General features: G+C 41.4%; 1 long non-coding RNA gene across 1 annotated transcript in view; it reads right to left on the minus strand.

Annotated features, from left to right (window-relative positions):
• Positions 1-4,268: 4,268 nt before the first annotated feature.
• Positions 4,269-26,746, minus strand: part of LOC144792510 (uncharacterized) — a 182,349-nt gene continuing 159,871 nt past the window's right edge. The window contains exon 3 of the long non-coding RNA XR_013602574.1: positions 4,269-5,609. This is a non-coding gene — a long non-coding RNA (uncharacterized LOC144792510). The remainder of the gene's footprint in view (positions 5,610-26,746) is intronic.

Genomic DNA, 26,746 nt, shown 5'->3' on the forward strand with positions numbered 1-26,746 from the left:
CGTGTTTTAATCCCAGCCATATATAGCACCGAACGAGTGAGCATAACTAATCCGACCTTCTCAAGAAGGTATGGGGGGATATAGGGAGACTCCCATTCAAGAATGTTTTCAAAGATGGGATCCTGACGATTCATTTTACAGCACGCAATACCATTCATTTTGGGTAAAAGACTGCATAGCGTTTGCAGACAGTTCTGAAGAGAAACTCATTCAATATTTCAATATGTCATGGTCCAATACCAAGGAACATTATTATTACTGCAGTAGCAAATCATGGCTGTGGCTATAAGAACATTAAGGATGGCTCTTGCAATGTTGCTTATACAGCTAGGTCTATCCAGCCCTGAAAACAGCATCCTCTCCCCAAAAAGAAAGCTTTGCCCTGTATCCATCATGGCTGGACTATGGTTGGTAGGGGAAGCTGCCATGCAATCTAGACGGATGGTTCTATCTGCTTGCTAACGTGATGGGTGGACTAGCACCAGGAAGTTTGTCTGATCCTTCTATCACTTGCCTTCAGTCCCTGGTGTGGACTCACCATCACTGTGGTCTCACTTTGCCTATCCAGAGGTGAGTGAGGTCATGGTGGTGCTGCACCTCTCCTGTGCTTCAGCTTTGGCACACTCATTTGCTCTTAGTAAAGCCAACTAGAGTGGTGGTTGGGCGGAAGCCGTCATTGTGGCTGATACATTTAATTGAGTATGAAGGCACGTGGGCACACCTGGCATCGGGGGTGATAGATACCATGCTGTAGGTGCATCATCAAAGTTGTGCAGATGGGTGATGCTGTGAATCTGGCTATTGTCAACAGCTCATGTAGTCCTTTCAGAGTTTCCACAGCGCCATCTTAATGCAAAGTTGACCAGCCTTGTATGCTGTCATATTCTCCCACTGCTTGGAACATGCTAGATATACCGAAAACCAGATGTACCTATTCACAATAGTAGTTTATGTCCCATTGTACCCATACCAATATATTACACAAACCACCATTGCAAAGGGAATGAATAAAATACATTACATTGAGAGCTCATTCACCGCTGTAAGTACTAAGACAAATCACTGATACATGGCATGGTAAAGGAATATATTACAAATCCTGCTTGCTTCTCCACCCAAGGGACATGCATTAGTGAGCTGTGAGCCTCATGAGTGTGATGCAAGAGTCCCACAGTGCTGGCAGGTTGTATTTAGCTTGGGAGGTTCACACACGTTCCAGGTAGTGTCATTCGTGTTATTTTTAGAGCATGGAGAAATCCAAACAAAGAGGTAAACACAATGAGCTCATCCGCGGACCATTGATGGCTCGGAAGTGGTAAGCCAGCCCTGCACACTGCACGGAAGCTGGAGAGGGTCCACCTAGCACGTGAATTTAAAGCCAACTGGACCGAACACAGCTTCTTGAGTGAAAAAAGCAGCTCTTGACACTTCCACAGAGGTACTACAAGCCTCTATGGGAAGGATACATTTGAAAGCTATAAAAACCTTTGCTTTATAGAGCACACTCATGCACTTAAAATAACACTGTGAGAGGCAGAGAGGAAAGATGATCCTTAATATAGTCCATGGCCGAGATAGAGAATTCCAAGAAAAGTCTTATCACTGAGAGTGTAACACAGCCGGAATACATCTCGACGGAGGGAAGAGTGCAAAGTCTGATGTAATTATCTGTGGGACCTCTGAGGTAAGAGTCAAGACATTCACAAATCTGTAACCCAAGCTAGATGCTCAGGTTGTACAATTGCTCCCACCTCTATAGGCTGCATATTTTAGCAGCACCAAGTAAACTCTCTCTCTCTGTCTCTTTTAGCTAGCTTTCCTTATGGGTAACGGGTTTTTCTTTTGGCTCAACGTCGCTCCTTCCTGACATATTTCATCAGTGGAGCCATCCTTTAGGCTCATCACTTCCAGTTATGGCCCGGGACCATCATGCGGAGAGATCTTATTCTTCACCTCTCTTGACTGACTTCAGAGAGGTTGAAGTACCAGGAATGGTGTCTCATGGAGTATGCAGGGATGTTTTGCTCTCCGGTCATAGGTCGTTGATAAAAGGAGGATACTGAGGAGGATCAACTGGGGCTGCCATTAATCCAGTGTTGCTTGCAGTTTGTCTTCTAGGACTGAAACGCAGGGAAGGAACAGTGCAAGGATTTTCAGTGCTGCTAGAAATATAGCATTTTGCAGTTGGAGGGCTCCTTGTTCCATAAAAGCAGCAATAGTTTTGAAGTTCTTTTTTTCTCTCGTTTGGATGTGGCATTCTAAAGCTGCTGCTGCCAAACCTTGCATTATGGAAACACCAGGCAAGACCCTGAAACGTAATAATATTTAACTCTCCAATTGAGAGAGAGAGAGAAGACCAGCTCAAAGTTTTTGATGGAATAATGACCAGTACAAAGCATTACTCCTAGTAGAAAGAAGGTGGAAATATGGGATCTTCCTATCCCAGGGTAACCAGTATTTTCACATAAGATTATTATGCATGAGATGTTTGTAAATGGAACTCATGTATATGTGTGAAGGGTTATCATGAAAATGTGGCGTGGATCTGGCTCTCCTGCACACCAGGATCTGAAATACAAGTACCGCATGGATGTGAGTGCTTGTAAAAACTAACATGGAAGAACCCCACTGGGCCATTTAACAAAAGTTCTAAAGGTTTAGTCACACAAACTTTAATTACCAAAATTACACTTTGAACAACAATATTGTTGAGTATTAAGGTGATATTTGGGTAAGTATGTTGTTAAGCAGATTGTAGAGCGCCCTATCACTCGTTATCCTGGTGTTGAGCAGGTGTGAGTATAGACACGGCCAGGGCCTAGTGGGACTACTTGAAAAGCCAGGTCTTCAGCTTCTTGCGGAATTCAACTAGTGAGGAGGAGGCACTTATGTGTAGCAGCAGGTGATTCCATGCTTTCGGAGCAATGTAGAAGTCTCGACTGCCCAAACTGGTTTTCCATATGAGTGGTAGAGCAGCACAATTTTTGGTCCACCCTTACACGTCACAGAAGCGCAAATTTTATGTGCACTTGACATTATCCACTGTGTGTCTAAGTTTATTAATGTGAAGTGGAGCATTTAAGTGTACTATTGAAGTGCATTCACTGTCGAAAACTAGAGAGCCATAAAACGTGTACCCATTAATTTTTGGCTTAACCATAACAACAAGACAGTTTCATTTATATTTACACTTATATCTCAAGTCATTTTACATGTACTTGAAAGTATATTGCATATGTAACTGTGAACGCATTTATTCACTTTGCAGTTCATTCTTAAGTTATACGTGCATCTGCAATCATGTATTGGAAGCGATCATTGTAATGCTTGACTAAAGTTAGCTTGACTAAAGGCTTTAATTTTGAAACGCATTTTGCTTGCTCTGTGTGTTCCTTCTTTAGCAGGTGCGTTCTTGTGATTTCATAGCTAGAGAAAGGAGTATTGTTCAAATATTGATAGTGAGGCCTGAGCGAGGAAATCTTGGCTGGAGCGTGAAGAGCTAATGAGCTGAAGAAACGTCGCATTCATTGCGTATCAGGAACAGAGGGATACTCAAGGTTACCATGACTGCCTAAGTTCTGTCCGATGCGAAAGTCTGGTAACTTTGCCATTGCACAACGTGGAGTTCAACACCATTGATCCCTGGAGGGGTGGGGAGAGAAATATGGCTGATGTTGGAGTATCTGTGTGTTTTAATTATTGTATACACTGTTAGAGTTTAGAGCAGCTCCCTTTGGATTTCGAGAGGTGCAGACCTTGTTACTTCCTTTCTTCTTGCAAGTGTGTGCCTTTATGCTAAACACTCGTTCCCTTTAGAAGACTTGTATTGAAATCTTCACTATGTTGACACCTTTCCTGAATTTATTCAAAACCTTTCCCTATGACAAGACCACACGATAGATTTCGAAATCCATAAATTTTTAAGAAGGGGAAGCAGAGTTTCTTACAGGAGCATCAATTTCTATCTCTTGGTATCTATACTGTTCTGACTGCATTTATTGTATGCTTAATATTATCAAGTCAGTATCTGATTCAACCCCTTAATTTGCATGTTATAATTTTTTACTTTTATAAAATGGTCTTGATGTGTGTATTTACTGAAATGATTATTAACCTTTAATACACCCACTTAACTATAGCTACAGTTTCCTGGTTCTTATTGTGTAGCCAAATGGGCTAGACTAACTTTGAATAGTTTTATTAAATTTCGACTCCTTTCTGCCTTCAAATCAACCAGGAAGATTTATCAGATGAGAAATGGTAACCACTTTCCAGCGCTCTCCCAATGGGATTTGTGCAAGTAGGAGTCCAGATGAGCGGAGGTATCTGAAAGGTTTGTGCATGCAGATGCGATTGTTGAGGTATGCTGTGCCAGTGTTGTGTAGTCCCTTGAACTTGTAGGTGAGGAGTTTGAATTGTGCTTGTTTGTGAATGGGGATGGGGATGTGAATGGGTTTGTGAATGGGGAGGCAGTGGAGCTCCTTCAGGTGTGGTGTGATGTGAGTTGCGGCGTGGGAGGTTGAGAGTAATTGTGACCTCTGAGTTCTGAATGGTCTGCAGCCTTCTGAGTTTGTTGTTTATCCCGGCATAGAGAGTATTTCCGTAGTCCAGCTTGCTTGTGACCAGTACGTGTGTGGTGGTTTTCTGGGTGCTGATTGGGTGCCATCTGAAAATCGTACTCAGCATCTTCGGTGTGCGCAAGCATGAGGCAGTGACAACATTGACTTGGGCGGTCATGTCAAGTTTGGTGTTGATGATGATCCTGAGGTTGTTGGTGTGGGTGGTGGTGGTGGATGTTGGACCTAGCTCTGTTGGGCAGCAAGTGGAGTTTCATAGGGATGTGCTCTTCCCGAAGATAATAATTTTGGTATTTTTGGTATTCAGCTTTAGACAGTTGGTCTTTATCCAGAGGACGATTTAAATCATGCAGGCATTTAACTTGATCCGGGTACTGGGCGTCTCGTCCATGAGGGATAGAATGAGTTGCTTATCGTCAGCATTGGCGAGGACATTGATATTGTGAGAGCGGATGATGCTGGCTAGAGGGATCATTTATGCATTGAAGAGGGTTGAGCTCCGGGAGTATCCTTGTGGAACTCCGCAGATGAGGTTGCAGTCAGGAAGGAGTAGATCCATCAAAGTGTGTTGTCCTTGGATTCCAATGTTGTGTAGGTGTTGGATGAGGTTGGGTGGGAGACTGTGTCAAATGCTGCAGAGAGGTCCAAGAGGATGAAGGCCACCATATGTCCTCTGTCCAGAGTCATGCAAATGTCATCCGTGGTGGCGAGGAGTTGGTGGTGGTTGAGATATTCGGTGAGATGTTTGTGGATGATTTTCTCTAAGACCTTGATTGGGAATGGTAGCAAGGAGATCGGTCTGTAGCTGGCGAGTGTTGAAGAGTCGGCAGAGGGTTTCCTCAGAAATGGGAGGACAGTTGCATGTTTATAAACAGGCCATGTGGTTAGCATTGGTTCTTTGGATAAGATTAGGAGGAGTTTGGCGAGGTCTCATGGGCCGGTTGCGGGTTGAAGTATCAATATCAGACCACGATTTTTTGTGAGTACATTTAAAAGCCTTTTGTGCCTGAAATGACTTTTGTCCTGATGAATCTGCAAACAGTAAGTGGAGAAACATGGCAAAGTTTTAAAAGCATCTTTAATTATAATGCATATTTTGATTTACATGTACATGTGCAGTCACACCATGAATAAAATGAAATTAGTAAAATTGTGTGACACAATTTTTAGGTGGACTGGAGGCTGATTCACTGATTACAATAGAACCTTATAGTCTCAGTACGATTAGTAATGAGTATAGCTCTGGCTACTGAGTATAAAGCAGCAATACCACCCATCACTGAATAAGCAGGGACGGGTATAGGAGTAAGAATAAAGGGCATGAATAGTAGCACTCTCTAGGATAACTTAAAACAACGCAGGAAAAGCTCTCAGAAGACCTCGAGTGGAAGATGGAAGATTTTGAAAATCGCCAAAGACGTAACAACGTTAGACTTTTGGGTGTGGCAGAAGGGCTGGAGGGCCAGGACACTAGGCGCTTTGTGATAAATCTATTGAAGGGGGCATTTCAGGAGTCCCAGTGGCAGTGGGACAGGGAAATTCAGAGGGCGCACAGGTTCCCTTTCAAACAGAAAAAGTCGTATGGCGCAGAAGGAGGTGGCCAGGCTCCCCTTCCTAGAGCTATCCTAGTTTATATTGGGAACTTTTTGCTGCGGCAAGAAATTATTGCTAAGGCAAGACCTGACAGTAAAAGATCATTTGAGGGTTCCACATTTTTTGCCAGACCAGATTTTTGCCATGTGACAGTCGAGAGAAGGTGGAGGTTGAGGCAGTTGATTTCGCAATATCAGGCTCTGGGATCAGAGGCTTACCTGCTATTTCCTGCCAAATTGAAAGTGGTTACGAAAGGGGGGTTAGAATGTTCCTTTCAGAAATTAAGGCACAGCAACACTTGGAAGAGTTAAAGAGGGGTAAGGAATAAATTGACGTAAAGTATGGATCGGGTTGTGCAGAGTAGGGATAGTAACAGGGCTCACATGGGTGCTAATAGGATTATTATTAGGTTTATTGGTTGAGGGTTATCTTAAGGGGGATGCATTAACTGGTGAGAGATGATGGGAGGGGGGTGCGACTGTCACAATTCAGAAACGGCCATACATAGGTCATTCATGAACTATTTGCCTGTAAAGGGGGGGAGGGACAGAGGGGGTGGGCAAGGCAAGGGAGGGTTAGGGGCGTGGGGGGTTTTAAACATGGTTAAATTTTTTTTATTTTTTTATTGTAATAACACACATTTTCATTGAAGTTCAGTCACAGTACAAACAGTACAGATTATACACGAAGAAGGTAGAATATGTTTATATTTTGTATAACTTCTACTATGAAGGATGGTTTATAATAAGAAGGATATGTGATATGCTTTAATGTCTTGTAAAATTGCTTCAATCAATATATGTGGCCTTAACGATCCTAATAAGAGGCTGAAAGTCGCAGGATTATTGAGAACTCTCCATTTAGGTCTGGTGTGCCTTCAGGAGACCCATATCGAGACCACACAGGTGTATCTTCTGGATCAGTTGGGGTTCAAGGTATTAGCAGCCAGTAAAGAAGGAATTAGGACCAGAGGGGTGGCAATTCTGGGGAGAAACAGAGATGTTGTAGTCCATAGAAAAAAGGATGATCTTTGGGGTAGGTGGGCCATAGCGGAAATTTGTTTTAAGGGGGTAAAATTTACATTAGTTACAATTTATGGTTCTACTGACGATGACCCTGATGTATGGCAGTTTATGGACACTGAACTTGCCCACTGGCCAGAGCCCATTGTATGTTGCGGGGATTTTAATATTCATGACCCAGAAAGTTCGTTTGTGGTACCGGGGGGTAGATATATGGGGAGGAAGAAAAAGACACACAGGGCGTTAGCTGACATGGTACAGCACAATTCTTTAGCTGATCCCTGGAGGGAGCAACATCCTCATTTGGATAGCAGCACTTTCTATTCGGCCCCTCACAAAATCCTGGTCAGACTGGATTATTTTTTTGTCTCCAATACATTAATTACTGGGGTGCAAGTGGAAAAACATCCTAGGATTGTCCCAGACCATAGTCCCCTGGTGTTAACATTTAAGATGCCTATAGCTGAGAGTAGAAAAACACGGTGGACTTTTGAACGTATCCTCCTAAAAGATGGGGCATATCAGAAACATATGGAAGCCTGGATAAAGTTTTATTGGGATATAAATAGAGGCTCAGCATCCCCAGAGGTGGGTTGGGACTGCTTTAAAGCTGGCATAAGAGGAGAGACAATGAGTTATGTATTGGCTAAACGAAAGAGGGAAAGAATCAGAATTGAAGAAATTCGACAAAGGTTGGCTGCTGAGGAAGAGATATTAGTTGCAGCTATAAGTCAGAATATCGCAGTGGAGTCAATCTTACTTAAAATTGTAGCCCTCAAAGGAGAGGCCATAGAAGGTTTCAGCGGAGAGCTATATGGCCAAAAAGCAGGATGCGTATGAACTAAGTGAGAGGGTTGGACACGTCTTAGCGGTGCGAACTAGGCAGCGTACTGCTGCAGCCGATATAAAAGAGATTCGTGATTCACAGGGGGTATCTGTTACAGATCCAGATTTGATAAGGGAAGTTTTTAGGAAATTTTACGATGATTTATACTCCTTGGATGAACCAATAAGTCAGAATCAGATAGATAGCTATCTTTGTGATATTCCTCCCCCCTGTCTGTCTCCGGAAGAAAAAGAGAGGCTAGATGTTCCTCTTTGTCTGGAGGAGTTTACTTGGGCTCTGGGTAGTCTCCCCTCAGGGAAAGCAGCCGGGCCAGATCAAATCCCGATTGAATTCTATAAAGTATTTCAAAATGTTCTTTCGGTTGATATGTTTGAAATTATGGATCATACACAACGGGGAGGGATACCTCCTGAGTCCTGGGGCGGGGTAGATATTATTGTTATTGCAAAAAAAGGTAAACCTACAACACTTCCAGGTTCATACAGACCTATTACTCTTATGAACGCAGATGTCAAAGTTTATTCCAAGATCTTAGGAAAAAGGCTAGCAGGGAGTATCGAACATCTGGTAAGTACATCACAGCACGGCTTTATACCTGGGAAGGGCACGACCCAGCATGTTAGAATGGTAATTACGATGTTCGATGCTGCCGGGGGTCTAGGCGACCCTATCGCGGCACTATTTTTAGATGCCGAGAAGGCCTTTGATAGGGTTGCCTGGAAGTTCTTATGGGCAGTTCTGAGGTGGAGTGGTATTGGAGAAGGGTTTTTAAAAGCCATACAAGTCTTGTATAATAATCCTACTGCAAACATCAGAGTAAACAGAGGGAACTCAAATATAGTAAAAATTTTAAGTGGAACAAGGCAAGGGTGCCCAGCATCCCCACTACTCTTTGCACTATATTTAGAGCCATTTTTACGAAAATTAGAAAGAAATGAAGGGATCCCACCAATGAAATTGAACGGCTCCACAGTCAAATCTCTAGCCTACGCAGACGATGTGGCTATATTATCCCCAAATCCAGACATTGCTATCAGGGGGGTGGAATTGGAAGCCCAAAGATTTGGTCAAGTTTCAGGATATAGGTTAAACTAATCCAAGACGCAAATTGTTATAAATCATTTCACAAGGTGTGCCGATAGTAGGGTGGTTAGCTCAGCAACATATCTGGGGATCATAATTTCCGCAAATTTGGACACGGTGGTGGAGGTAAATACGGCTCCTATATTGGCCAAAGTCAGGAAGGATTTGGAGAGGCTGAATAATTTGCATTTTTCTTTGGTCGGTTGCACAAATGTGTTAAAAATGTTGATTCTACCGAAGTTTCTTTATTTATTCCGTTCAATCCCCCTCTTGTTTGATGCTAAATGGTTTAACACACTGGAAGGCACTTTAAATAGGTTTTTATGGGCTCATGGGAAAACTCGGAGGGCTTACAGATTTATGTCGCTGCCTAGAGAAAGAGGGGGCTGGGGCGCGCCAGATTTTAGGCTATATTATCTGGCGGCGGCATTACAATATATGCAGGGATTGATTGGAGGGGGTGGTCAGCTACAGAAAATAACAAATATGTCAACAAAAATATATGCAGTAGTGTTAGGACAGGAGGCAGAAAACTGTTTCTTATATCATACTGACCTAGGTTACCTGAGACGGAAACAATCAAAGACCGTAAATGCAGCCCTCAAAATTTGGAATATCTTTTTGAAGAAGTCGGGTATGGGCAGATATAACAGATATATTAAAATTTATAATAATAAATCATTTCCCCCTGAAATATTCTCTGACATGGTAATGGCTGCTTGGGAGGATAAAGGAATCAGACAGATAGGTGACTTAAGGAATCAGGAGGGAATAGTGCAGTTTGAGGACCTTGTAAGCAAATATAGTATAGATAGAAGAGATTTCTTCAAGTTTCTACAAGTCAGGAGTTTACTGGGTAACAAACAGGGGGGCCCAGCAGGATATAATGGTAATGATCTTATGGAGAATATAGTTTGTGGTGGTGAATCAACTATTAGGTCAGGGTATGCTTTCTTGGTGAGAGGTAAACCGGACGATATGGCTAAGTATAGCAACAAATGGATGGAGAAAATAGGTGTGGATCCTGAAGCCTTCAAGGAGTCACTGGACCTGGGTCGCACCACTCTGTGCTCAGCTCCCCTACAATCTCAGCATTACAAAACTCTATATTTGCTGTACCACACACCAGCTAGAATTGCTAAATGGGGGGGCTCTGAGGGGACCGCGTGTCCCAGGTGTAATTCATCTAATGCTGATATCGTACATATGTTTGCTATCTGTCCTCAGTTACACACTTTAACTAAAGATATTGAGGGTTTCCTGGATATGTCATTAGGGATACAAATAACTTTAACCCCACTTGGATTTTGCTGGGAATCGGTCCAGAAGGGAGTAATCTTGGGCAGGCCGACTATTTCATGTTTGTGGCTATGGCAGTCTTTAGATTAATGATAGCGAGGGCTTGGTTGGATAAGACTCCCCCGGTGATGCAAGTCTGGTTGGCGAATTTAATAGCTGCGCATAACCCGGAGAAACCTATATATGCCAGGAAGGGAAGGATCAGGAGAGTACGAGGAGATAGAATCTGGGAGCCCTTAGCTCGCTGGAGGGATGGGATAGGGTAACATGCTCAGGATTGGGACTTAGTATACCATTGGATCCTGAATTATAATAGAGGGACCTCTGATTCATGTAAAGCAGCATGATACGTTTTTTGTTTTTTTTTCTTGTTTTTTTTTGCTGTTGTTTGCCTTCTGACTACAAATTATTCATGTTTATGTATATTATTTATGTTGTAATATTATAATACTACCTTGGTTTGATTTTTTGCTGTATGAACAAACTGTTGAAAGTATAACGTGTGTGATCAGAAGTATAATAAAAAATATATTTAAAAAAAAAAAAAGGAAAAGCTATTTATAAGATTTCAGGGTGCTAACAATGACTAATGGTATCACAATGTATACTGGCCACACCATTGACAATGTGTTATGGCAGACAGCACAGTCGTACAGACACTACTTATAAAATACCTTTGTGAATAGCAAACAATGCATGTGTTTCTGTGTGTGCATTATTATCTTATTTTTATGCTGAATTAAGTGAAAAGGCTTGGGGGCAGCCGTGGTGTTTTTGTGGGAGGTCTGAAGGGCGAATAGGGACTCATTATTGCAGGCTGGAGTAGGACTTGCTCAATAAAAGCATCCCCTCTAGTTGGCTGAGAACACACTCCATGTGCTCCTCTGCACTCCTAGCAGCCCATCTACTCTTGGGCCTCACACTCAGGAGGTTAATATCCTCACTATGAAATATGTATTTTCTGCATTAAGAGAAAGCAATGAGGAAACTGAAAGCCAGGTGCAGGGGAACGTTTCACACACAAAAGCACTGTTTCCAATCCTGGCTGAGGGTCACCAATAAGAAAACCATGTGGGTGTGTGATAACAGCCTCATCCATCACCGGTAATGTAAATGGGGGAAGCTCTTAGTTAAATCTGGGATGCAAGGGTGTCAATGTAATGCTTCCTGGTATTTACACACAGTTGAAATAAGACAATGTTCCCATCCACAATGAATACCCTGACAAACAACTGTTGTGTAAATCACAGTTATCCAAAACATATACTGAATATGGCTTTGTAAGTCACCCAAAGTGTTACCCTTTCCTTTAAGTCAATGATGTACACTCCTGTCTGAGCATGCACCAGAGGATGAATCCATGGATGAAGGAACTCTGGAGTTGAAACGCATCACTCCACCAGGTGTTGACCCACATCTTGAACCCACGAGCCAAGGCAGGTTGAGGTCAGACCACAAACACCACATAGTGGAACACATCCAAACATATCATACACCTGTGCCAACTACCCTTGTCATAAGCATGCACGAGCAAAATGTTACCCTGCTAAAATTATCTGCTTTTGAAATATCGAAGTTATGTGTTTAGAAGCAATTTCTGTGTGAAATCAATTTCACTAGGTGGTGTTTAAGTGACATGACATCAGCATTCACTGGTGCATACAGCGGCTTAAAAAACATGTATAATCAGGGTAGATGAGGCATAGATTAGGCAATGCCTAGAATGGCAAATAGTCCCGCCCCCCTCCAACATGCCAATATAGGTGTGTAGATAGATGACATACTAGGGCAGTGCATGACTTAGCTGCTGTGATGGCCATTTTCGGAAGATGCACAGGCTCAATTGGACAATTTAAGGCAGCAGCATTTGTGACACGTGACCCTCTTTTTGCATAACGTAATTCTTCCTGGACAATCTACCAGAGCTCTGTCACAATCACTGAAAGGAGCTGTTCATCATTGTCATCTGTCTCTGTCCCCCATCGTCCTCCAGCAAACGTTCAATGGCGCCACGCATTGCTATATTGTGTAATATGATGCATGGAGCTATGATGTGGCAGCCCTTTGAATGCACCTTAAGTTATACTTCATGATCCCACATGTCTGCTTCACCCCAGTCCAGCACTGCTGTACCTGTGCTGCCTTTCAAAGGAGGCATACAGATACGGTGTAAGGATTCACCCACATATTTCTCATGGGGTGATCTATGTTGAGATGTTCGCACATGTATGTCGAAGGAGCCAGTGCTGGCAAACGCTGATGTATTACTCTATTCCTGAAGATGTAGGCACCATGTTTGCCTTGATATTTTCCACTACATCTGTAATGCTATACCTTGCATCACAAGTGACCTGCACACCCTGGAAGTGATCGCTGTTTTTATTTTTTAACATAGGCTATGTGGAGCTGGTGCGCGGGCATGGAAAAATATCGATGCCATCAATGGGTACAATCATATTAGGCAAGAGTGCAATGCTGTAGACCATAACCTCTACACTATCGGCTAGATGTACAACGCTTTGTTCTGCTTGCAAACTGCCCAATTTGCAGAGTCAAGCCATTTGTGACCAGAAAAAAACAGTTTTCTGATGTACCAAACCCTATTTACGATTTTAACCTATTACCAAATCGCAAATAGGGTTTGCGAGTCACTATTAGGAAGGGGCGTGTTAAGGGCGTCCCTTCCTATTAGAGAGTAACACTGGTACGGAGGAATGTTTTATGATCAGGAATGCGATTGCAAAACATTTCCAGTTACCACCAACTTCAAGGTGGGGGTAACCCATTCGCAAATGCGAAGGGGCCCCCAAAGGACCCCTTTACCTTTGTGAATGTGTGTGTCCACATTATTTAAGAACAGGCAGTGGTCCCACACACAACTGCCTACGCTTAAAAAATAAAAAGAGAGTTTTTAATTTTAATTTTTGAAATGCATCTCGTTTTCCATTAAAAACGGACTGTATTTTTTTTTTAAACTGCTTTATTTAGAAAGCAATCACAGACATAGTGTTCTTCGGATCCGAGCAGGCCACCATCCCTGTGAGTGCAGGCCATTCCCAATAGGTCGCAAAGTGAGACCTACCTCTTGAATATCAATGAGGTAGGTCTATTTGCGACCCACTGGGAATCGCGAAATGTGTCCAATTGTACATGTGTGTTTGCGATTTCCTGATTGCAAATTGCAACAATTTGCAGTTAAGAAATCGCAAACTGGCTTTTATGTACATCTGGCCCTATAACTCTACCGGAGTGCAGGCTTTGATTTTTGTGACCCTGACCTTGCTGAGTTGGTGCAGTGAACAGTACCCCCTTGTCATGACAACCATGCTGCCTGACATGGGGGAAGGCACTGACATCAGGGAAGGTGTGTTTAGCAATAACTTATGATTTAAAAGCACCTGCTGCAGACTTTCTTGTGCGTCCAGTTTTCAGGCAACAGTAAAACTGTCAAGATAACTCTTGTGATTAATGTTTTGCTAGAGAGAGAGTTCTGGGTATTGTCCAGTGGCAGTTTTGACTCCATTAAAGTAGTGCAGGTGGTTAATACGCCTGCTGCAAAGAACGCATACCATGCAGATCAAAGATCTGTATTTTATGTGGATATTTGAGTTGACCACTGCTTTTGTCATAGATATCCTTTTGTTAACGCAGTTCATAGGATACAACCCTAATAAAGAACATGAATTGTCATCAAAGAGCTGCATGCAAACTGCATAAAATAGGTTAGGACGTTATGGTTTTTTTTCTTCAGTCTTTCATAATCTAGTCCTAATGTGGCTAAAAAGGGTTTGTTTGGGTAGATATATATTCTTATTAGTAAAGCCAGTCTTTACCAGAACTTTAACCCCTTCGACGCTCATGACGAGCTGGGCTCGTCATGGCGTAGCCTCCTCGCACGCTCATGACGAGCCCAGCTCGTCACGTAAAGTGCGCTTTTAAAAAACCCAGCGTACGGGCGGAATTCCGCCCTCACGCATGCGGTTAAAACAAATGAAATGAATGTGAGCAAGGGCTGTGGAGAGATGAGGGGCAGTTTTGGTGAGCGATAGCTAGGGAATTCCAGGAGGAAGTCATGGGTGGGGCGAGGGTGTAATAGTGGTGGAGACGGGGCAGAACCCAAAAAGGTTGTTGCGGAGGGCGCCACCAGCGCTAAGGCTGGCCCTGATGACAACTGTACACAGGGCCAGTGAATGCAGTGCTGGAGCCACTTGCATCTACTGGAAGCACCTTATTCTCTGTTTTACTTGCCTTCCAGTATTGGCTGTCTCTCATAAGTTATAAAACCCTAGTTCTCTTGTGCATACCTTCCTCAGTCTCATGCAATGAGGTACGCCTTTCCCTGTATCGTCTCCCTTCTTCTCTTCCTGGGCTCATTCTCAACATCCTGCAGTTAGTTGCAAGCATCTTACCAACATGTGAGGTGCGCCCATTGTGGTTGGCCATGATGCATTTAGCGATTTATTTGAATAATTAATAATGTTTGCACCTGGTTTGCGCTTGTGCAAGTTCATTTCTGTTTAGTTTTCCCCTTGTTTTAGCGAAATTCAACTTTTTTGCATTTTTTTTGTCAGTTTAAGTAAATTAAGTCAATATCTGCTTCTAATTACTTTGAATTTTTGGAAAGAGACTTACAGTAAAATCATACCCTAGCATTTTACTGCATCTACATTTCACACTGCAATTTCTCTATTTATTGAAAATCTAGTTTGCATGGCAGTAAATGGCTTTTCAGCGCGTTACGAAACCCTAATACCTGTGTGTGTGCCAGGCCCGCTCTATGGAAACCGCTGTAACGTTATCGTCTAAAGTATATGTTTTCTTTCAGTGACCCTTCTCCATCATCCTCGCCTCGATGCAGTCCCTCTAGGAGTTTGAAATATCTCATTTAAAGGCCCCTGAGTTTCGGGATTTTTATTCGGTGGCCCTCTGCGCTCATACACAATAAGATTAGGGACTTCCAATCTTTTAGCTGACTTGAGCTGTGGATTGCAAACTACATACAGGCTATTTCACTCTCCTGTACAATTCTGCTTACAATAAACAGGCACTCACTGAGATGTTTTAAGGCATGGGCAAAGTGGGCAATTGCCAGGGCCCCCGCCTTTCTAAGGCCCCCTGGGGAAGCAAACTTTCTTTCTAGCTCACTTCTATGTGCTTTAGAAGCTAATCTTTAACATGTTGTTAGGCAACATAGGGCTTGAATTAGCAAAAGGTGGGTAATAAAATTCAAAGTTGTTCCAAACAAGTTCCCCCAAAATATTTCTTGCTTGGGGTCACCAAAATCTTTAGGATGACACTGCTTACTTAGCTTCCTGCTCTTCATCAGTCTGCAAGGAAGATGGGGACTGTGCCAAGGAGTGAAACAAAGATGCTAGTGTGCAGCTCACATATTATTCCCCGCCACGGTGCTCCAGCAGGAGGCAGGAACTCTTGGAATGTGGTTTCGCCCCAGGCCAGCCCAGTGATAAAAAGAGAGCAGCATTTCCAACGCCCTCCTGCACCTGCATTGCCCAGGCTCGGTGCTTCACTCGATCGCTGTGTGTGTTTGTGTATGAACGGTTACCACTGGACCATGCATCATTCTTGTATTTGCACATGTTTGTTTTGTATTCTGTAGTGTTTTCACTGTTATCTGCATGTTTCTGTATGGTTATGCGGTGTTTATAATTTCCAGTATTGCTTTATTATTTTCTAATTTTTCCATTCTTCTGTTCTGTCTCGAGCTTGCTCACGAGACCAAGTTCTAGAGTTGCTTTTACTTCTTAAAGGAAGTTGGTCCTCTGCTGTGTGGTCCTCTCTCTCTGCTGCTGGGAACATTGGGGCATATTACCAATGGCCTTATCGCCGCTTTAGCGGGAATTTTTCCCGCTAAAGCGGCGATAATTTTATCGCCCTATTACCTAGCTGTCGCTAACACCAGTTAGCGATAGCTAGTAGGAGATAGCGTTCATCTTGGGGCCCACTTTGCATGTCAGCGATAATTATCGCTAATGACATGCAAAGTGGGCGTGCCAAGATGTTAGCAACTGTAAACAGTCGCTAACATCGCTATCTCCTATTACCTACTTTTGGAAATAATCGCGCTAAGCGCGATTATCTCCAAAAGCTAACGCCTGCCCAGAGCAGTTCTTAGCCATGTTATCCAATGGTAGATGGATAACATGGCTAAGAGCATTTGCTCGGTAATGCATGAATATCGGTGACTTTTCAGCGATATTCATGCATTTCGGCCGATTTTTATCGCTTATGAGATAAACATTGATAATAGCAAGGCTCCTAAGCGATAAAAATAGGCGAAGCACGGTGATATATTTACCAAGCTTAGCAATATTTTTTGCTTAAGCTTGGTAATATGTCCCATTATGTTTCAATAAAGTTGCTTTCCTGACTCTGTAAGGATCACTCACCTTACTTCATTTTGGCGATGAAGAAGTGTAATCTTGATCCCATCTGAAGATAATGTTGAAGTGCACCATACTCATGAATAGTCAACACTCAAATATACTCTTTTGTGACTAATGTACTAATAGGAGTGGGATATTATATATCAAGATGCTTTGTTTGAAACATGCATTTATAATGTGATTAATGTGGTTACGTGACAAGTTAAGAGATTAACGCAACAGGAGAACATAACATGAAATGTATTGTGAAGATACTTAATTAGGATGTGTACAACTAATGTTAATGTTTATATGCATAATTTGAATCAATTAAGGGCAGACACATTTAAACTGAGACTTTATAATTTATTGCATTTATTTTCTTGAAGAAAAATGCACATATTCTGTAACCCTGTGCACATGTTAACTTAACAAAACTAGGCCTCAAGAAGAAATTAGTTCAGTGTTGCTCCCATTAAGATTTAAAATGTAATTCACATTAGCCTTCATTAGGGAATGTATGTTGCTGAGCTGTTTTGATTGCAGGTGAATAAGCTTCATTATTAAAATAAAGGAGTCTTGTGTTAATAGACAGCAAAGAGCAAGAAGGAGGAGTCGGCCAAAAGAATCGTGATAACAAGGGAGCAGAGGAGTTCTTATGGGAAAGGAATGGCCAAGGATGAGAAGAGATAATGTGTTATCTAGCTGGTAAAAGAACTGAAGGTTACCAATTGTGCCAGAGTAAAAGAAATTTCCCAAGTTGGAGCCACATGAGAGTGTTACATCGACTGCAAACAATATTATGTGCTGTGTTTAGTTAGGGAGAGAGTCCATCTTGGGTTTCCTTAGGGAGCAGACCTAAGTTACTGCTTGAGTGGCTTTTAGCTACTTGACCCATTATCTGGGTTTTCTATTGAAGATTCTGATGTCTGAAACCTTTCTTCTTTTCTAATTTTATTATGTCCTTATTCACATTTTTTAGTTTAGGGTTGCCCTTTTAGATAGGGTAGTGAACGAATGGGGAGAGAATATGGCCTAAAGGCTAGGGCGGTCGACCTCGGAGTTGCTGAACCGGGTTTAAGTCTCAGCAGGGACACTCAACATTCTGTGATTCTGGGTAAATCACTTAATCTCCACGTGCATAACAAAAATGAATGTTTCCGTCTGTAACATAAATGGTGCTCATGGAAAGTGCTCTAATACCTCTGGGTCCAGGTCGCGCTATATAAAACTCCAAAACAACAACAAAGTCAGGTTACTCGTACTCATTAAAGAGAATCATATGTTGCAATTTAACCTTCAATTCTTCTTTCTGATTATTTGTGTCATTATCTTAGAGTTAATAATTTGCTTTGTACTATATAGGGTTCATCTCTTAAGGAGATTTGAAATTACTCTGACCTTTTTGTATTTTATACGATTTGTATGATTATATTGAGACTAATTATAGTAATTTGATTCTGAACTTATAACTCAATCAATCAATTCTTATAGAGGGCTACTAATCACCCAGTAAATTAAACTAAACTCAGATCAAAGAGTCAAGTGGATTAATGTGTGGCCACATTGGTTACATTGTACTGAAATGTGTGACCACATTGGTTACACTGTACTGAAATGATACGGGTGGTTTGATTCCTTTCACCGCTCACTCTACTAGAAAGACCTATCCCCTCTGGATAGGTATGTGTAAATGAGCCTGAACTTTAACAATAACTTGCCCCCAGCTGTTCGTGTCACAGCGGATTACAGACCTGTAGCTTCCATCTATCCTTCAGGTCTCTTCAGCATCGTGTTGCTGCAGACTCACGCTAATCTTTACCTAACCCAGCAGGATGCCGCTCCTCCAAGCTATGTCTTGAGTCAGCCGTCCTTCAGTTGCCTCATATTGGGTACTCCTTATGTAACGCTGGGGATCACTTATGTCACTGTTTTGTAGTGAAAGCAGGGCCTTGTGTGCGAACATTGCTATGCTAGCATAAGCCTTTTAGAAGTTTAAACACCATTTTATCCTGTTGCTGCTTTTGCACACGACACTGCATATAACTGTTGTTGTAAGTAAGGCTTCATGAATGTCTTCACATGAGAATGGCTTGTTTTCAAAATTCCTAGACTTACATCATGATCGTAGTCTGCACAGTGAGTGCTAAGGCCTCCAAGGTTGTCATAACAATGTTAGCTGTTGTTCGGGCTGATTGGCTCACGTTTTAGACACAACATACTCGCAGCTGCAGCTAGCTGAAATTCTGGCACCTTTAATATTGCAATGTAGGCATGATTTCAGGCACTTGGAGAAAATCATTTTCCCAGAGAGAAAGAGCTTTTGCAGATCCTGATGTGATTCATCTCTGCTGATCTTAGACGTCTGGGGTCCCCTATTCAAGCCTATGAGACCTTCTATATTTTATAAAACATAGTTCCTAGCAAGAAGGGTGGCATACTAGGTACTATAGGACCTGTTTCCACTATCATTAAAATATGATTTCTCCTTTTGTATATATGGAATTGTAACAATGCTCATCGTATTATTTCTAATCATATGTCTGCTTGTCTTAGCAAAAATACTGCATCTTGGAGCACGTCATTAAAATAAACATTTTAACCTTTCCTGTGTCTCTTTTTACTCCTGTTGTGGACTGGTATGAGAATAACAAACAAAGGAGTGTTCTTGATTCCCACCATTCCTGAGAGTAACCTAAGTCGCATGTTCTGGGTTGTCTAATCTTTGGTACCTTTGCTGAGGACGAAGAGCTAATGAGGCACTGATGCTAGTCGGTTAGGGGTTCTAGGTACTGAGGTGAGTTTTTTTTCCACCACAATTAACTGAGGTCCCGGGTCTCTGTGCACAGTTCTGTGTATGAGCAGAATCCCTGCAACATGGCCCACCTAACGTAGTGTTCCTTTTTTGAGACTCTCGAGGAGTGCTTATATTAGTCCATGACCCTCTCACTATTGTTTCCGGTTGACAGTGGTGACGGATTAACCTATCTATAGTTAAATAGGTTTTTCAAGCTTGATAACAGTTTGCCGCAACCTCCTACGTAGGTGAGCAACTCTACCGTCATGAGAGATTTGGCGCCCACGTCCTCTTTGTGCCGCCTTCTTTGTTATCCTTCTGTACAGTTTAACGCTGAACCTTTGGATCACGCTATTGTTGTGAGCCACCCAGCACTGACATCTCCTACATTTTCTTTTGTTTGTTTTCTCTTATCAGCAGTCTTTCTCCTTCAGCCTGCGTTCATTTTGCTGTCTTATCTTCGTTTGTTGTACAAGTATTTCCCACTTTGTGCCTTTATTTAATACTTGGAAATTTACTATTATTTGTGTTTCTATCTCATTATGCAGCACCTCACTTACTTCAAAACCCTAGGGTTCAACCAATAAAAATGGATTAAGTGGCTATGTTTTTTTAAACAATTTCATGATAGCCATAGATGCTAATGCATTTACTCCTTCAACAAAGAAAGGTTTACAATTGAACTCCATGGGTGCTGAGGCGCAAAACATTTTTGACCATCTATCTGAAGTACCTGCCCCACAAGGTATTGAGGAGTATGATGAATTTTGTGTAAAATTAGACAGACTGATGTTGCATTTTACTGTGGAACCAAATGTGGTTATGGAACGTTTAAATTTTTTTTCCAGACCTTGGTTACGCACTGAGTCTATTGAATGTTATGTCCTGGCACTTCATATTTTAGCGACAACTTGTGAGTCTGGTAATATAACTGAACAGTACACGCACAATCAAGTGATCATGCATTTCAAATTCAAGAGCAGTTGCTCAGACATACAATCCCCACATTCACTGAAGTTGTTGAGGTGGCCCAAGGTATTGAGAGATCTGAAAGATCATTTAAGGTCCTTAATGATGAAAAATAGAGTCACTGTGAGGTTGCTCTTGTGCGCAACAGAAATAAGTTCAACAAGGTGAACATTGGTAAGTCCAATATAAACAAATTCAAATGCCTGACAAGTAATTCAGGAACTCATTTTAATAAAGCTGCCTGCTCAGCAGTCTCAAGAGAATGCTTTAAATGTGGGAATATGGGACACTTTTCCAATGATTGCTAGTCTCAATGCAATGTTAATACCATTTTGGAGAGTAAAATAGACCAACTACAAGACACCCAGAAAAAGAAAATATGGTTTTGGTTTATAGTGTGAGGACGATGTCCTCTCTATGTCTGCTGACGCCGACCCTTGTAAACCACCTAACCATGAAGTTGTAATTGATGGAGTAAAAACTGTAATGTTGGTGGACTCTGGGTCACCTTTTTCATTAATTTATTATGCATTTTTCAAGGAACATTGGAAAAACTGAATTTTAGAAAACAATGATGCTTATAGCTATGGGAAGTCTGTGGCCAAATAGCTAGCGCGGTCTCCCTCGAAGCTGGTGAACTGGGTTTGAGTCTCGGCAGGGACGCGCCACATCCTGTGAGTCTGGGCAAATCACTTAGGGGCAGATTTACAGGAAAGTGACCCAGTATGTGCCGCAAGCCATTTGGCTGTGCCGCACTGAATCAGTTTCAAAGCACAGGGATGCAACATATTTACAACAATATGTTGCAATTCTGTGCTTCCCCCTACGCTGGCACACAAACTGCTGCCATGCACCGACACAAGCAGCCTTGCACCATGGTGCAAGGATGCCTGCGTCATGCTGATGATTGCTTATGGGCAGGAAGAGTTCCCTTCCTGCCCATAAACAATCAGAAATGGTGTTTTACAACTTCTGTGTGTGCTGCATTATCACACATAGAACTTGCAAACGTCATTGCTTTAATGATTGTTTATGTGCAGGAAGGGAAGCCTTCCTGCACATAAACAGATACCAGAGGTGATTTCCTCTTTCTATGTGTGCTGTAGAATGCAGCACACATAGAAAGAGGAACACAACCAGGAGAAATTAATACATTTATCCTCGTTGTGCCTCCTACGCCTATCCTGGGGAGGCTTAGCATTCAGATGCATTTCCACATTTACGATTTCTCTTAAATCTGGAAATGTGTCAGTTTCCATGGGTGTTGCATGAGAATGCCCACAGCAACACCCATGGAATGCCCCTTTCACGCAAAGTGTTGCGTGCAAAGGGGCCATATTTACAGGGACAAGAAAAGTCACGCAGGGTGGCTTTTCCTGTCATTGTAAATATGGGGCAGAAAAACGCGCAGCCAGTGCGTCACAAAAAGTGATGCACCTGTGGCGCGAGGGGCTTGTAAATCTGCCCCTTAATCTCCCCATACCTAACAAAATGAATGTGCCCATCTGTAGCACAACTGGTGCTCATGTAAAGCGCTCTGTTACCTTCGGGTAGAGTTAGCACTATATAAACTCCCAAAAAACCATTCTGGGTTACTTTGTGTCTTCCCTTTCATTTTCCTCCCCCACCATTTTGGGGAAAATATATGTTGCCAAGAATGGTCAACGTGTGTTAGGTTGGAGGCACCAAGGAACCCTAGTACTCATAGTGTATCCTTCATCTGATATTCTTGTTTATTGTATGACTACTCAACAAGGTATTGGCTGTGCTATTTCTCAGTACATGGATGTTTTTAGAAAAGAGTTGAGGTTTTGTTAAGGAATTTTCCCCAGGAGATTAAGCTTAAAGCTGGAGCATTCCCTGATTAGACATAAACTTAGAGATGTACCACTCAGTGTCAGGAAAGAGCTCAGTTCATTATTACAGCAGTTGCGAATAGAGGGTGTGATTAAACCAGTTGATTCCTCTGAGTGGATTTCTTCTACTGTGTTAGTAAACAAATCTGGCTCATTGAGGTTATGTGCTGATTTGAGGTCTCTTAACAAACAAATTATTGTGGCTTGTAATCCCCTTTCTAAAATTCAAGAACTTTTAGCACAACTGGAGGAAGCAAGATTCTTTACTTCGTTAGGCCTTAAATCCATATATCACCAGATTGAATTGGAAGAAGGATGCAGACATTTGACTACATTTATCACTCCTGATGTAGCTTTTAGGTATGTATGGATGCTATTTGGTAGAGTGTCAGCTGCATCTGTCGTCCAAAAACTCATGTTTGTGCTATTTAAAGGTCTGGATGGTGTTATGGCGTTTCAAGGCGACATCTTGGTTTATGCTGACACTGTTGAATTGCATAATCCAAGATTGTTAAAAGTGTTGCAAGTTTTGCAAGACTAGTGTATGACTTTACAAATGGAAAAATGTGTATTTCTTACTCAGGACGTTGAGTATGAGGGTCATGTTAGTTCTACAAGAGGTATCTCTCCTAAACAAAGTTTGCTCCAAGCTATTGAGTTGTTACGTACACCTGCAGATAAAGATCAATTAGGATCTTATTTGGGGCTGTGTGAATTTTACTCTAGGTTCCTAAACACATTTTCTCACATAGCCTTGCCCTTGAGACACCTGCTTAAGAAGGGAGATACATTTATTTTGACAGAGAACATCAAGTTGCTTTTGATAAGCTCAAATATTCTAGTGTTAATGCCTTGCCATTGTTTTCTTTCAATCAAAAACTAAGCTGTGTTCTGTATGTTGATACCAGTGCTGAAGACCTTGGAGCAGTGTTGAATCACAAGTATCAAGGGGCGGAGAGTACTGTTGCATGTGCTTCAAGACCTCGATCTTGCTCTGAATCCAGATATTCCACAATTGATAGGAGGCTGTTGAACATTTTAAAACGTATATGTGGGGAAAAGAGTTTACTATTAAAACTGATAAGAAACCCCTGTTAGCGTTACTCAATAGCAATGGCAGCAATGGTACCAACAAAGTTTCTTCTTGCTTAATCAGAATCTTGTCTGAATGTATGAATATAACTTACATGCTGATTACATTTCAGGGCCCTGCAATGCCATTGCTGATTGTTTATCAAGATTGCCTAATTTGGCTGCGGAAAGTTATTCAGAAGTTATTTTATAATGTGTGGTTGCATCTATAGAAGATAATTCAGCTTTGTGTGGTTGGGAGGTTTCAGAAGAATGCTGGATGGAAAGTTTCAAGTCTGATGAAGAATTGAAGAAAGTCATAAAAAGTTCACCAATAAAGGGTGGCATCATAAGAAACTCCTGACATCAGTCGTGCAAATTTTGTTGAATGTCAGAGATTCAATTTCTGTTACATTGGACGTTGTCTTGAAGGAGGAGTGTGTTATTCCTCCAAAGGATATTCGTCATACCACTATTAAGTTGACCCATACAGGATATTTTGTGAGACCCTTACCAAGAATTGGGTTAGAGAAGAATTTGGCGGCCTTACATAGATTCTCAAATTTCTGGATTTGTTAAGTAATGTTCCATCTGTCTTAATTCTGCCAAATCCCTTTTCGCCAATAAAATGGATTCTGTTCGCTCTGATTTTCCTGACAGGCCCTGGGATAAGTTTGCTTCAGACATTTTGGTCGTTATGATAGTTTTTCTTGGTGTAAGGTGTATGCTTTTTTCTTATTGATTATTTTTCCAGATGAGCTGAGATCAAATGGGTATCTCAGCCCACCATTGACACCACTACCAGTTTCATTCATTCATTCATTCATTCATAATCTTTATTTCGGTACATTAGAACCATAAAAGATACATAAAAGCAATCAATTAACATAATTTAAACAATACAAATAGAAGTACAAGCAAGCAGTTTATGCAAAAGAAGCTCGGAAGGGGGTATTGGATCCTTATATCCTTTAAAACATAAATATTAAATAAATGCATTAAAAAGGCATCAAGAATAAAAGAGAGGAAGAAATATGTTATTCGGATTTAAAAAACAGTCATAAAAATTCAAATAGTATTAAAACACTAAACAATTGATATATATGCACTTAATAGTTCAGAGAACAGTGCAAATAGCAATATCATCTCATTGGGACAACTTTATTATTTTGATCAATTCTAGCGCAATACGGAAGTTTCACTAGAGTTTTAGGCCCACTTTTGCCCGTAAAAAAATTGATTGCTAGCAAAAATCTACTAATGCCAAGGACAATGACCTGTGTAGTATCAGTTTTTAAAATCCTTTCTGCCTCTTTGTGTGATCTCACGCCTAAATTTAAACAAAGCGGTTTGATCCATTTTTTCCTAGCTACAGAGTAGGCAGAACAAAAGAAAGGGATATGCGACTCATCGTCTTTGGCTTTGCCTAAGCATAAAGTACATAAATCATCTATCTTTTCAGTGTGATTATTGAAGCACCTTGCTACAGTTGTGTGTATATTCAATACACCATATCTATATTTCATATATAATGTTTTAGCAAGTGGGGGATATACCTCATCCAAAAACTGCTCGAAGTAAGCTCTATCCTTAAACAGAAGGAACTTACTCGTTAGGGTTCCACCTGTTTGTTCATTTCACACACTGTATTCGATATATGCCCAAAAAGAAATTTTCAATGCCTTTTTCGAGTCTCAGGTTAATGTGGACGGTTTGTCCCAAAACTGCGATAGGCCAATCCTTTTCAGCCATAGGCAAACATGTCTTAGTCATTTAATACTGTTATTCTGGTCAAATTCCATTATTTCTTTTAAGCTGGCCTTATAATCTAGCAACTCCGGTGTTGACCAAAGTCTTACCCAAAATGTCAAAGGTCTTAAAATTGCATAATGATCTGTGCGTTTCATGTTCAAGTCGAGAATAATTGGTATTAGTGGTGTACGTACACGCAACCTTAACAACGCTCTATAAAATTTATTTTCACCAACCTCGAAATTCTTTTTGCATGATGGTCCCCATAGTTCAGCCCCATATAACGCAGCAGATTGGGCTTTATACTTAAATACCTCTAATGCTGGGGAAACAGCCTTGGTAAGACTATTCCTATGCCTTTTCATGATTGGTAGCGTATTTTGTGTTAGAGTAATTTTACTTTTCTCTATTTGTGTCCAATGAAACGCCCAAATAACTGAAATTCTGTACGTATTCCAAATTTTGGCCATTTAGGACCAGGTTTTCCCGAAAGGTTTTGTGAGGATTTATGGCCATATATTTGGTCTTATTAGTATTTATCTGAAGGCCTTTATTGTTGCAATATGGTTGGAACGAGTTTATTAAACATTGTAGTCCCTTGGGCGTTTGAGATATTAATATGGTATCATCAGCGAAAAGGAGAGCTGGTATCTGTTCTCCCCTTAATTTTGGTGCATCATTTTTACAACCCTTCAAAAATTAAGGAATATTGTTGACGAATAATGAAAATAACGTGGGTGCCAATACACAACCTTGGCGAACCCCCCCTATTTATGGGGATTGGTCCTGTTAGTTCACCCCTCGGACCCCACCTGACCTTGGCATAGTTATTTTCATGTAACCTTTTAATCTGTTCCAAAAGGTTGATTCGCAACCCTTGGCATCTCAATGACTCCCATAGCAGATCTCGAGGAATAAAATCAAACGCAGCCTTAAGATCTACAAAGGCTACGTATAAGTGCCCCTTTCTTATATTTACATACTTCCAACATAGGCAATAAAATCTGAAGACCTGGTCTATGGTGCTTGTTTTGGTTCTAAACCCTGCTTGTGCTTTCCTCAATCCATGTGTTCATACGATTTAAAATGTTCCTTGCATAAATCGTTTGTAAAATATCAATTAAACTAATTGGGTGATAGTTTACTGGATCCTACCTATCGCCCTTTTTAAAAATTGTAAAGGTTTTCGCCCCCTCCATGTTTCTGGAAGTTCTGCACCTGCTGCTACGGCATTACATAAATAGTTAATATAGGGTCCCCAGACACTGGTTTCATGTTTAAATAATTCTCCCTGGATTTTGTCCAGGCCGGGCGCTTTCCCATTTTTAACTAAATTGATAGCCACTATTGTTTCATCTAAATCAAAGTCTAGCTTGTCTTCACTTGGACTAATTAATGGCCCATCATTTGGTGGAACCCTACCATTCTCTGGTGCCACATATAACTTAGTAAAATGCTCCACCCAAGTAGCTGCATCAAGATAAACATCTTTTGCTT

This window comes from Lissotriton helveticus, chromosome 11 (assembly GCF_964261635.1).
Source record: "Lissotriton helveticus chromosome 11, aLisHel1.1, whole genome shotgun sequence".
Lineage (NCBI taxonomy): Eukaryota > Metazoa > Chordata > Amphibia > Caudata > Salamandridae > Lissotriton > Lissotriton helveticus.